The sequence below is a fragment of the Erpetoichthys calabaricus genome, chromosome 18, assembly GCF_900747795.2.
Source record: "Erpetoichthys calabaricus chromosome 18, fErpCal1.3, whole genome shotgun sequence".
Classification (NCBI taxonomy): domain Eukaryota; kingdom Metazoa; phylum Chordata; class Cladistia; order Polypteriformes; family Polypteridae; genus Erpetoichthys; species Erpetoichthys calabaricus.
Genome location: NC_041411.2, coordinates 49,043,813 through 49,056,328, shown reverse-complemented (window position 1 = coordinate 49,056,328; position 12,516 = coordinate 49,043,813).

Below are 12,516 nucleotides of genomic sequence, written 5' to 3'. Positions count from 1 at the left end.
GTCCTGGGCCAGACCATTTAAACATTTAAAAGTGTGCAATAAAATTTTAGAGTCAATTCTATGACTGACAGGAATCCAATGAAGTGAAGCCAAAATAGGAGTGTGTGATACAAACATAGACCAGACATCATAAAACGGTTTGGGGCAGCCACCCGTATAATATCCCTGGCTGCAAAAGGTTTTTAAATTGACAGAAATGAAACTGATTTTCTTGGTGGTAAGATGGCTGCTTTAAAGGCCCATATAAGAAGTGATATCATCGAGTTGCCCGTACCCGGAAGTGACATCATCGAGGGGGGGGGGTTGCAGACCCGGAAGTGACACCATTGAGGGGGGCGGACCCGGAAGTGATGTCTTCTGAGGTACTGGAAACTGACAGAATTTCTCAGGAACGGTCTGCAGGGAACTGAGAAAGACAGTTAGTGCAACCTGCCGCCCCCTGGTCGGATGTGGTATTACCATTACTTAAGCCCTTCAGCTGCCTCCTACTCACATGTGTGTGACAAGGCCCCCCCTTAGCCCAGACCCATCGGGTCGGGCGACCTGCACCGAGAGGTTGTGAGCATGAGAGATGGCATCAGCGTTGGTATGGAGAGAGCCCTTATGATGAATGAGCGAAAACTTGTAAGGTTGTAGGTCAAGAAACCACCTAGTGACCTGTGGATTCGACTCTTTGTGAAGGGCCATCCACTGTAAGGAGCATGATCCGACACAAGAGTGAACTGTTGGCCCAAGAGGTAGTACCTCAACTGCGTAATCGTCCATTTAATCGCCAGGGCTTCCCTTTCCACTGCCGCATACCTGGTCTCTCAATCCAGCAGTTTCTGGCTCAGGTACATGATGGGGTGTTCAACACCATCGACACTTTAGCTCAACACAGCACCGAGGCCTGTGTTCGAAGCGTCCGTCTGGAGAATGAATGGGAGAGAAAAATTAGGAGCTATTAATACTGGTGCTGAATTAAGAGCCTGTTTTAAGTCACAGAATGCAGCTTCCGTCTTGTCAGTCCATACCACATTGTTAGGAGCTCTTTTTTTTGTCAAATCAGTCAAGGGCGCTGCTCTCTCAGAAAAACGAGGTACAAACCGGCGGTAGTACCCAGCTAATCCAAGAAATGCTTGGACTTGCCCCTTGGTTCGCGTACGGGACCATTTCAAAATGGCATCTATCTTTGAACACTGTGGCTTCACGGTACCACGACCCACCAGGTAGCCCAAATATTTAGCTTCTTTCAATCCAAAGAAACATTTCTTTGAATTGATTCGGAGCCCAGCTTTTCCTAGTGTATGCAACACCGCTCTGACCTGCTGTATGTGTTCCTTCCATGTGCTGGAATAGATGACAATGTCATCCAGCACTATACGCATTATGGGGATGGAGCACTTTGTCCACCACATGCTGGAAAGTCGCAGGAGCCCCGTGTAACCCGAATGGAAGGACACAATACAGCCAGTGCCCTCTAGGGGTGCTAAACGCCGTCTTCACCTTTGCGGAATCCGTTAAAGGAATCTGCCAGTACCCCTTTGTCATGTCAAGAGTGGTCAAGAACCTTGCTTGGCCCAGCCTTTCGAGGAGATCATCCACGCGAGGCATGGAATAAACATCAAATTGGGAGACTTGGTTAAGCCGACAGAAGTCATTACAAAACCTCCAACTGCCATCAGGTTTACTAACCTAGACGACTGGACTGGACCAGGGACTAAAACTTTCCTCTATCACTCCTAGTTCCAGCATTTGCTTGATTTCCAGCTCCACTTCTACTTTCTTTGCCTCTGGGAGTCTATAGGGGCGCTCCCAGAAGATAACCCCAGGCTCAGTCAATATGTCATGCGCAATCAGAGAGGTCCTTCCGGGTTTCTCACTCACCACCTCTGGAACAGACAGGATAGCTGACTCCAGCTCCCGTCTCTGTCTGAAAGTTAATTCCTCACCGAAATTAAGGGTGTCTATTAGAGCAAAGAATGAGTGTGGCTGAACGGAGGAGGGATTGGGATCCCCGTCTTTCCACGGCTTCAGCAAGTTCAAATTATAAATTCACTCGCTTGGTCGACGGTTGGGTTGTTTCACCAAATAGTCAACAAGCCCTTTCCTCTCCTTAATTTCATAAGGGCCTTACCAATGGGCGAGTAATTTGGAATGGGAGGTGAGAACCAACACCATGACACGATCCCCTGGATGGAATTCTCGGAGCGTCGTGCCACGGTCATAATAATGGGCCTGTGCTGCTTGCACCTTTTCCATATGACTTTTTAGAATAGGCAGAATTTTTCCAAATCTATCTCGTAATTGCGAGATATATTCCAATATATTTGTAGAGGGAAGAGCCTCTCCTTCCCAGCCTTCTTTCAAAATATCTAATACTAGCAAAATACCTGCGCTTCGCAGCGGAGAAGTAGTGTGTTAAAGAGGTTATGTAAACATATACAGTAATCCCTCCTTCATCGCGGGGGTTGTGTTCCAGAGCCACCCGCGAAATAAGAAAATCCGCGAAGTAGAAACCATATGTTTATATGGTTATTTTTATATTGTCATGCTTGGGTCACAGATTTGCGCAGAAACACAGGAGGTTGTAGAGAGACAGGAACGTTATTCAAACACTGCAAACAAACATTTGTCTCTTTTTCAAAAGTTTAAACTGTGCTCCATGACAAGACAGAGATGACAGTTCTGTCTCACAATTAAAAGAATGCAAACATATCTTCCTCTTCAAAGGAAACAGAGAGGAAAGCAAACAAATCAATAGGGCTGTTTGGCTTTTAAGTATGCGAAGCACAGCCGGTACAAAGCTGTTGAAGGCGGCAGCTCACACCCCCTCTGTCAGGAGCAGGGAGAGAGAGAGACAGAGAAAAACAAAGTCAAAAATCAATACGTGCCCTTTGAGCTTTTAAGTATGCGAAGCGCCGTGCAGCATGTCGTTTCAGGAAGCAGCTGCACACAGAAGGTAGCAACGTGAAGATAATCTTTCAGCATTTTTAGACAAGCGTCCGTATCGTCTAGGTGTGCGAACAGCCCCCCTGCTCACACCCCCTACATCAGGATCAGAGAAAGTCAGCGCAAGAGAGAGAGAGAGAAAGTAAGTTGGATAGCTTCTCAGCCATCTGCCAATAGCGTCCCTTGTATAAAATCAACTGGGCAAACCAACTGAGGAAGCATGTACCAGAAATTAAAAGACCCATTGTCCGCAGAAATCCGCAAACCAGCAAAAAATCTGCAATATATATTTAAATATGCTTACATATAAAATCCGTGATAGAGTGAAGCCGCGAAAGGCGAAGCGCGATATAGCGAGGGATCACTGTATATACATATATACATATATACAGTAATCCCTCGCTACTTCGCGGTTCACTTTTCGCGGATTCACGACTTCGCGGATTTTTAAATACAAGTGATTGCCCGCCTATCGCGGAAGTTATGTTCCAGACCCATCAGCAACAGGAGAAAATCCGCGATATAGAAAGACCATATAAATAAACATTTTTATAGTTTAAGCCTTAAAATACCCATCCCAAATGCTTTAAACACATGTAAACTTATAAAACACACTTTGTTAACACATATGATATGTGGATGTCGGGCTAAGGATATGAGTAACATCTCACTATTATAAAACATTTTAACTTCACGCAAGACAAGACAGTGAGACAGGAAAATTGGTGATGTACAGGCTTTTAAATTATTGACACGCAGAGCGACAAGCAGCACAAAGCCAGCACAAAGTCCACTTCTCCTTAGCGTTCATTCAGCTCCCCACCCCCTTGACAATGCGAAGTGGCAGGAGCGTACTGCGCTTCCGGGGAGGGGGGGTTTGAGCGAAGGTGCGTTCAGCTCTCACACACCCACACACACACACACACACTCCTCGGGAAGAGCGACAAGCAGGCATTTTGGCAGAAGCAGCACAAAGTCCATTTCTGCTCAGCGTGAGTTCAGCTGCCCCCCTTCACAAAGCAAGTGCAGACACATTGACGTCTGATCGCTGCGTGCAGTGTGCAGTGTTGGTCTGAGGTGTTTAAGAATGTAGAAAGTGTTTAAGAGCATAGGAAGTGATTATAAGAGCGTGGGAAAGGTTAACAAGAGAGTGAGAAAGGTTTATAAGAGTGTGGGAAGGGTTTATAAAGCCTTAAAATATGTATAAATAATAAAATAAATATAGGTCGCTACTTCGCGGATTTTCACCTATCGCGGGGGGCTCTGGAACGTAACCCCCGTGATAGGTGAGGGATTACTGTATACATATCTACATATACACATATCTACATATACATACATATACATATATATATATACATATACACATCCACATATATATACATATATATATACACATATCAACATATATATATACACATACATATACACACATACATATACACATACATAGATATACATACATATATATACACACATACATACATACATATATATATGGTATATACACATACAGACACATATATATACATACCTACATATATATACACATATATATATACATATCTACATATATATACACATATATATACATATCTACATATATATATATATAGACATACATATATACATACATACATTCACATATATATATATATATATATATATATATATATATATATATATATATATATATATATATATATATATATATATATATATGTATATATATATTGTGAAAGGGTGCATCCCGGACACAGGCAGGCAGACACGTTCCAGTTCATCACCACACGTTTATTTACAAAGACACACTATATACAAAGTTCCTACAGTCACTAAGTGCACCACACCAACAAACCCCCACCGTCTCCCAAAGTCCTGGCTCCTTCACTGGCCATCTCTCTTTCCTACACACAACACACTCAGGGCCTCTCCTGCCGCCTCCTCAGACCTTGTCTGCCTCCTCACCCGACTCCAGCCTTGATTGCAGGGAGGCGGCTCCTTAAATAGGCAGGCGGCTGCGGACCACACCCGGCACCTGCCACAATATATATATAGCCAAATCCGCGCGCTTCGCAGCGGCGAAATACTGCTTTTAAATTTTTATTAAGAAGAAAAGAAAACCTTTTTAAATTGAGGGAAAATATAGCAATAACAATTTGTTAAGGATCTGTTTTTTTGTGAAGCTGCCTTTACACAGCCTCTCCGCTGTTTTATAAACGAACGCCATATGAGGCCGTCCTTTCTCCTTGCTTAGCGGTTCTGTATTCTTTTATTGTTCGTTTATTACGATTGTTATAGTTATTGTGTAGCTATTTGAGACTCACTTTTCTGTTCAGGTACCCATTTCCTTTATGTAATCCGCGGATTCTCCGCTATTTTTTGTTCGTTTATTACGATTATAGTTATTTATTGATTCCCTTCTTTAGCTGACTGCCTGCTCATATAAGGCGCTCTGCTGTTTTTTTGTGAAGCAGCCTTTACACAGGTTCTCCGCTGTTTTATAAACGAACGCCATATAAGGTCATCCTTTTTCCTTGCTTCGCCAAGGAAGCAGACTTTTTATTTAATCCACGGGTTCTCCGCTGTTTTATTGTTCGTTTATTATGATTGTTATAGTTCTCTTTGTATACCACGTTGTCAGTTCAGCACTCCGGTTGTAATATGACCAAGCTGTGCAAGCTTACTGTTGAGAATGCAATGTATAGCTGTACAGGAGAAAAGCAATCTTGCCTCAAATCAATGGCAACCTTTTGTAGGTCTATGAACTTAATTTAAACTTTAGATGTACACGGTGCTTTGTTTACGAAGTACCTGCACTCATGAAGATGTCTGTATGCGTCAGTCGCTTCATATTCTTTTCCTACATTATCAATTGTATAATGTGTTTTTTGAACAGGTTTGATTCATCGAAGTGATCACTCGTGCTGCGTTCAGTCAGTTCACGTGAGCCGCTCTCTTGTGTGATGTTGCGATGTCCACGGCTTTATTTAATGTTAGCTAAGACCCGGCACTTAAAAGTTTCTCGCTACAGCAATTTTAACTCCTGTTACAAAGTGATCCAAAGTCTCGTTTATACCTCGTGTCTTCTCATTAAACTTGTATGTCGCGAATATGGTATTGCAAACGGCAGCGGGAGCGTTTCTATAAACTTAATTTAAACTTATGGTTTACATCGTGCTTTGTTTCCGCAGTAGCTGCACTTATGAATATGCTTGTATGCATCACTCGCTCGCTTCTTATTGTTTCGCTGCCTTCTCAATTGTGTAATGAATGTTTTCTTCAGTGCTCTTTGGGGCTCTTCCTTGTTTTCTATGTACTGCGTTCACAGTCAGTTCACGTGATTACGTGGGAGGCGTGATGACGCGATACGCAACTCCGCCTCCCACGGCCATCAAGCTGCAGTCTATTACAGTATATGGACAAAAAAGAGGTTCCAGTTATAACCGTTACATGTAGAATTTCGAAATGAAATCTGCCTAACTTTTGCAAGTAAGCTGTAAGGAATGAGCCTGCCAAATTTCAGCCTTCCACCTACACGGGAAGTTGGACAATTAGTGATGAGTGAGTCAGTCAGTGAGTGAGTGACTGAGTGACTGAGTGAGTCAGTGAGGGCTTTGCCTTTTATTAGTATAGATACCCCGGGGTTGTCAACCGTATAATAATTCAAAAGGTGAGAACCCCATAGAGGCTTGTGGGACGTCCCAGTATGCAAATAGAACGAGAGGGAGGAGTTGATCCCAATTCCTCCAATCCCCGCTGACCACCTTGCGAAGCATCTGCTTGAGGGTCTGGTTAAACCTCTCTACTAGACCGTTGGTTTGAGGATGATATACCACGGTCTTTAAGTGCTTTATTTTCAGTAATTTGGCCATTTCCCTGAACGTTTCCGACGTAAAAGGCGTCCCTTGGTCCGTTAGGACTTCTTTAGGGATGCCGATTCGTGCAAAGACCCTTACTAGTTCCTGCGCGATTACTTTAGATGTAGCTGAGTGCAAAGGAACAGCTTCCGGGTATCGGGTCGCATAATCTCCCTGCCTGCTGGTCTGGGGCTAACCCATTTTTAGCTGGGTCCTTGGTCCCAATGGGCGGCTCAGCTCTCTCATCCGAGAGAACATAATAAGCCCTTTTTGTTTCATCTCCAGAAACCAGCCTATGTCTGTATGTCTCCTCTACACTCTCCTTCTAGTAAGATACTAGCCCGCTGTTGCACTTACGGAGCGGAGCCTGTACCAAGCCTTTCCTGACCACTGAACAAACTCCCCACCCAGAAACTCGGCCCCGATACTTTCCTACCTGGCTGAAGTTTAGGTCCTATCCCGGTTTCTTCTGGGACAAAATCCTACTGACTACGCCACCGTGATAAAAACACAGACCAGACATCATAAAAAGGTTTGGGGCAGCCACCCGTATAATATCCTTGGCTGCAAAAGGTTTTTAAATTGACAGAAATGTTCGCAATACTGAGTCCAAAACAGAACTGATTTTCTTGGTGGTATACAGTAATCCCACGCTATATTGCACTTCGACTTTCGCGGCTTCACTCTATCACGGATTTTATATGTAAGCATATCTAAATATACTGTATAACGCAGATTTTTTGCTGCTTCGCAGGTTTCTGTGGACAATGGGTCTTTTTACTTCTGGTACATGCTTCCTCAGTTGGTTTGACCAATCTATACTAATAAAAGGCAAAGCCCTCACTGACTCACTCACTCACTGACTGACTGACTCACTCATCACTAATTCTCCAACTTCCCGTGTAGGTGGAAGGCTGAAATTTGGCAGGCTCATTCCTTACAGCTTACTTACAAAAGTTAGGCAGGTTTCATTTCGAAATTCTAATGGTCATAACTGGAACCTCTTTTTGTCCATATACTGTAATAGAGTGCACCTCCATGGCCGTGGGAGGTGGAGTTGCGTATCGCGTCATCACCCCACCCACGTAATCACGTGAACTGACTGTGAACGCAGTACGTACAAAACAAGGAAGAGCCCCAAAGAGCGCTGAAGAAAACATTCATTACACAATTGAGAAGGCAGAGAAACAATAAGAAGCGAGCGAGTGACGCATACAAGCATATTTATAAGTGCAGCTACTGCGGAAACAAAGCACGGTGTAAACCGTAAGTTTAAATTAAGTTTATAGAAACATTCCCGCTGCCGTTTGCAATACCATATTCGCGACATACAAGTTTAATGAGAAGACACGAGGTATAAACGAGACTTTGGATCACTTTGTAACAGGAGTTAAAATTGCTGTAGCAAGAAACTTTTAAGTGCCGGGTCTTAGCTAACATTAAATAAAGCCGTGGACATCGCAACATCACACAAGAGAGCGGCTCACGTGAACATATGAAGCGACTGACGCATACAGACATATTCATGAGTGCAGGTACTTCGGAAACAAAGCACCGTGTAAACCTAAAGTTTAAATTAAGTTCATAGACCTACAAAAGGTTGCCATTGATTTGAGGCAAGATTGCTTTTCTCCTGTACAACTATACGTTGCATTCTCAACAGTAAGCTTACATGGCTTGGTCATATTACAACCGTAGTGCTGAACTGACAACGTGGTATACAAAGAGAACTATAACAATCATAATAAACGAACAAAAAAACAGCGGAGAACCCGTGGATTAAATAAAAAGGCTGCTTCCTTGGCGAAGCAAGGAAAAAGGAAGACCTTATATGGTGTTCGTTTATAAAACAGCGGAAAAGCTGTGTAAAGGCTGCTTCATAAAAAAACAGCAGAGCGCCTTATATGAGCAGGCAGTCAGCTAAAGAAGGGAATCAATAAATAACTATAATGTAATAAACGAACAAAAAATAGCGGAGAATCCGCGGAGTACATAAAGGAAATGGGTACCTGAACAGAAAAGTGAGTCTCAAATAGCTACACAATAACTATAACAATCGTAATAAACGAACAATAAAAGAATACAGAACCGCTAAGCAAGGAGAAAGGACGGCCTTATATGGCGTTTGTTTATAAAACAGCGGAGAGGCTGTGTAAAGGCAGCTTCACAAAAAAACAGATCCTTAACAAATTGTTATTGGTATATTTTCCCTCAATTTAAAAAGGTTTTCTTTTCTTCTTCATAAAAATTTAAAAGCAGTACTTTGCCGCTGCGAAGCGCAGGGATTTGGCTCTCTCTCTCTCTCTATATATATATATATGTAGATATGTACAGTATATATATATGTGAATGTATGTATGTATATATGTATGTCTATATATATATACTGTATATATATATATATATATGTAGATATGTATATACATGTGTATATATATATGTAGATATGTATATATATATGTAGATATGTATATATATATGTAGATATGTAAATATGTATATGTATATATATATATGTGTCTGTATGTGTATATATATATATATATATATGTGTGTGTGTGTATGTATGTATGTATGTGTGTATATATATATATATATATGTATGTGTATGTATGTATGTGTATATGTATATGTGTGTGTGTATGTATGTGTGTATATGTATGTGTATATATATGTTGATATATGTATATGTAGATATGTATATATGTATATGTATATGTATGTATATGTAGATATGTGTATATGTAGATATGTATACAGTAATCCCTCACCTATCACGGGGGTTACGTTCCAGAGCCCCCCCGCGATAGGTGAAAATCCGCGAAGTAGCGACCTATATTTATTTTATTATTTATACATATTTTAAGGCTTTATAAACCCTTCCCACACTCTTATAAACCTTTCTCACTCTCTTGTTAACCTCTTTAACACACTACTTCTCCGCTGCGAAGCGTGGGTATTGTGCTAGTTGATTCATAAAAGGGATGCTATTGGCGGATGGCTGAGAAGCTAACCAATCAGAGCATGCAGTTAAGTTCCTGTGTGCTGATTGGCTCAGCGACGGAGCACCGAATTCGATTCCGCTGCATTAACCAGGAAGTCTTGTCTTGCTCATTCAGCATCAAAGTGTTTCGCTGTGTAAAGAGTTAACTTTTGTGCTTTTTTGTGTTTATCTTTGTGCATAGTCAAGCCCTTCGTTATGGCTCCAAATCGATCTGCTCCTGCTACTGCTTCAGGGGCCATGCCCAAGTGCTAACGATTGCCGAAAAGGTAAAAGTTTTGGATATGTTGAAGGAAGGGAACAGCAACACTGCTGTAGGAGGCCATTATGGCATCAATGAGTTCACGATTCTTTTTATTTAAAAAGGAGGAAAAGAATATAGATCTACAGCCGCAGTGTCCTTTAACCAGGGTGCAAAACGAGTTGTAAATGGACATAATAAGGTGGTAGTCCAGAAAGAATCTGCTTTAGGGATTTGGATTGAAGACTGCGGGAAGAAAAACAACGGTGGTGCTACACAATCGCCTGAAGAGGCTCCTTTAGAACAGCTGTAACGCTCTCCTTTGTTGTGCAGTAAAATTAAACTCATCGTTATCGGACAAGTCGTTGTGTCATTGTTGGTGAGAAACCATAATTAATTTTCTACGTACAGTACTTAGTACATGTACATATGTTTAGTGTCACTGTATACAATTTTTCTTGTATTGTATGTATTTATTGCTGGTGGCCTGTCTATCGTAATGGCTGTAACATATGTGATATCGGAGATGCTCGATATCTTTAAAATAATATTTAGGTTTTACTGTATATAAACAGTGTGTTTACATACATAATTTCAATGAATCTTACCTAATATCTAAGAGAATACAAAGGGTTTATGCTGTATAACTGTGCGGGAAATGTTTATAAGCATGTGGGAGGGCTTAAAATATATAAAAATAACCATATGAATATATGATTTTTACTTTGCGGATTTTAACCTTTTGCAGGGGGTTTTGGAACGCAACCCCCGCGATCGAGGAGGGATCACTGTAATTATTATTGGTGATAAGGTGGCGGCTTTAAAGGCCCATATAGGAAGTGACGTCATCAAGGGGCCGGACCCAGAAGTAACATCATCGAGAGGGCCGGACCCAGAAGTGACGTCATTGAGGTCCCCGGGCCCGAAAGTGACATCATTGAGGGGGCCGGACCCGGAAGTGACGTGTTCTGAGGTACTGGAACCTGGCAGGATTTCTCAGGAACGGTCTGCATGGAACGGGAAAGACAGTTAGTGCACCCCGCCCCCTGGTCAGATGAGGTATTACCATTACTTAAGCCCTTCAGCTGCCTCCTACTCGCACGTGTGTGACAAGTGATATGCCCACACTTACATGACCCAGTTCAGAGCCTCACAACAGAATTTTGGACCAGCTGCAGGCAAGAGAGAAGTGTTTGACTGAAACCACTGTATAATGAGTTACAATAGTCAAGACGGGATGAAACAACTATTTCCAAATCATCACAACAAAGGAAAGACTTGATTGTAGAAATGGCTCTTAATTGAAAAAGCAGCTTCTTAGAGCAGAGTTTATCTGCTTATCCAATTTAAGACGATTGTCGAGGATAACACTCAGACTTTTTGCAGATGTCTTGCAATGTTTCGCTAATGCACCTTGGTTAGTGACAGGCATACTAGACGCACTGGATAGACTAAACAGCACAATCTCAATTTTTTACTCAATTTTACAAATTTGACGACATCCAGCAGTTTACATCATCCAGGCAAGCCAAAAGATACCCCAGGGAGTTGTTTCTATGCGGTAGATAAATTTGGGTGTCATCCGCAAAACAGTGGAATGGTACATTATGCTTATGGAAAACAGAGCCAAGAGGAAGCATGTATAATGAAAACAGAATTGGCCCAAGAATAGAACTTTGTGGGATTACATATTTTAGTTGAGTAAGGGAAAATGACAATTCAGCTAAATTAAGTAAAAACGACCTTTCACAAAAATAAGAACTAAACCAATTTAGAGCAGTACCTCAAATGCCAATGACATTCTCTAGGCAATACAGTAAAACATTGTGATCAATGGTGTCAAAGGCTGCAGTCAAATCTAAAAGTATAACAGATGACCCAGAGTCAACAGACAGTAAAATATCATTAAGAACTTTTTCAGCTGTTGTTGTTCAAAACAAGATTGAAAATTTTCATGTATGTGATTATCCTCTAAAAATGTTTGCTCTCGATTAACTACAAGTTTTACTAGGACATAAAAGGTAGCTGAGATGTTGGTGTAAACTTTGACAGTACAGTCAGGTCAAGATTTGTTTTTTTAAGAAAACATCACAACATGTTTAAAATAGGCTGGGACTGAACCTGTTTTGAGGGAGTTATTAATAATATATAATAATGTAATATAATAATAAAAGGTCCAAAAGTTTCAAAGACTTCCTTTAACAAATGTATAGGAATTATATCAGAGGGACAGGTTGTGGACTTGAAATGACTGACCAACTGGGACAAAGCTGGAAGAGAGACAGGTACAATTTCTTTTAAAAACAAAGAACAGCTAGGGGAGTTAAGTTCATCATAGAAGAATGGTGGAAAAGTAGATCTGATTATATTGACTTTATCTGCAAAGAATTTTTAAAACTTCTCACACATGGAAATCGACAACTCAGAGCAAAAGGGAGTAGGAGAATTTACAGCAGCATTTATGACATTAAATAGTACTTGGG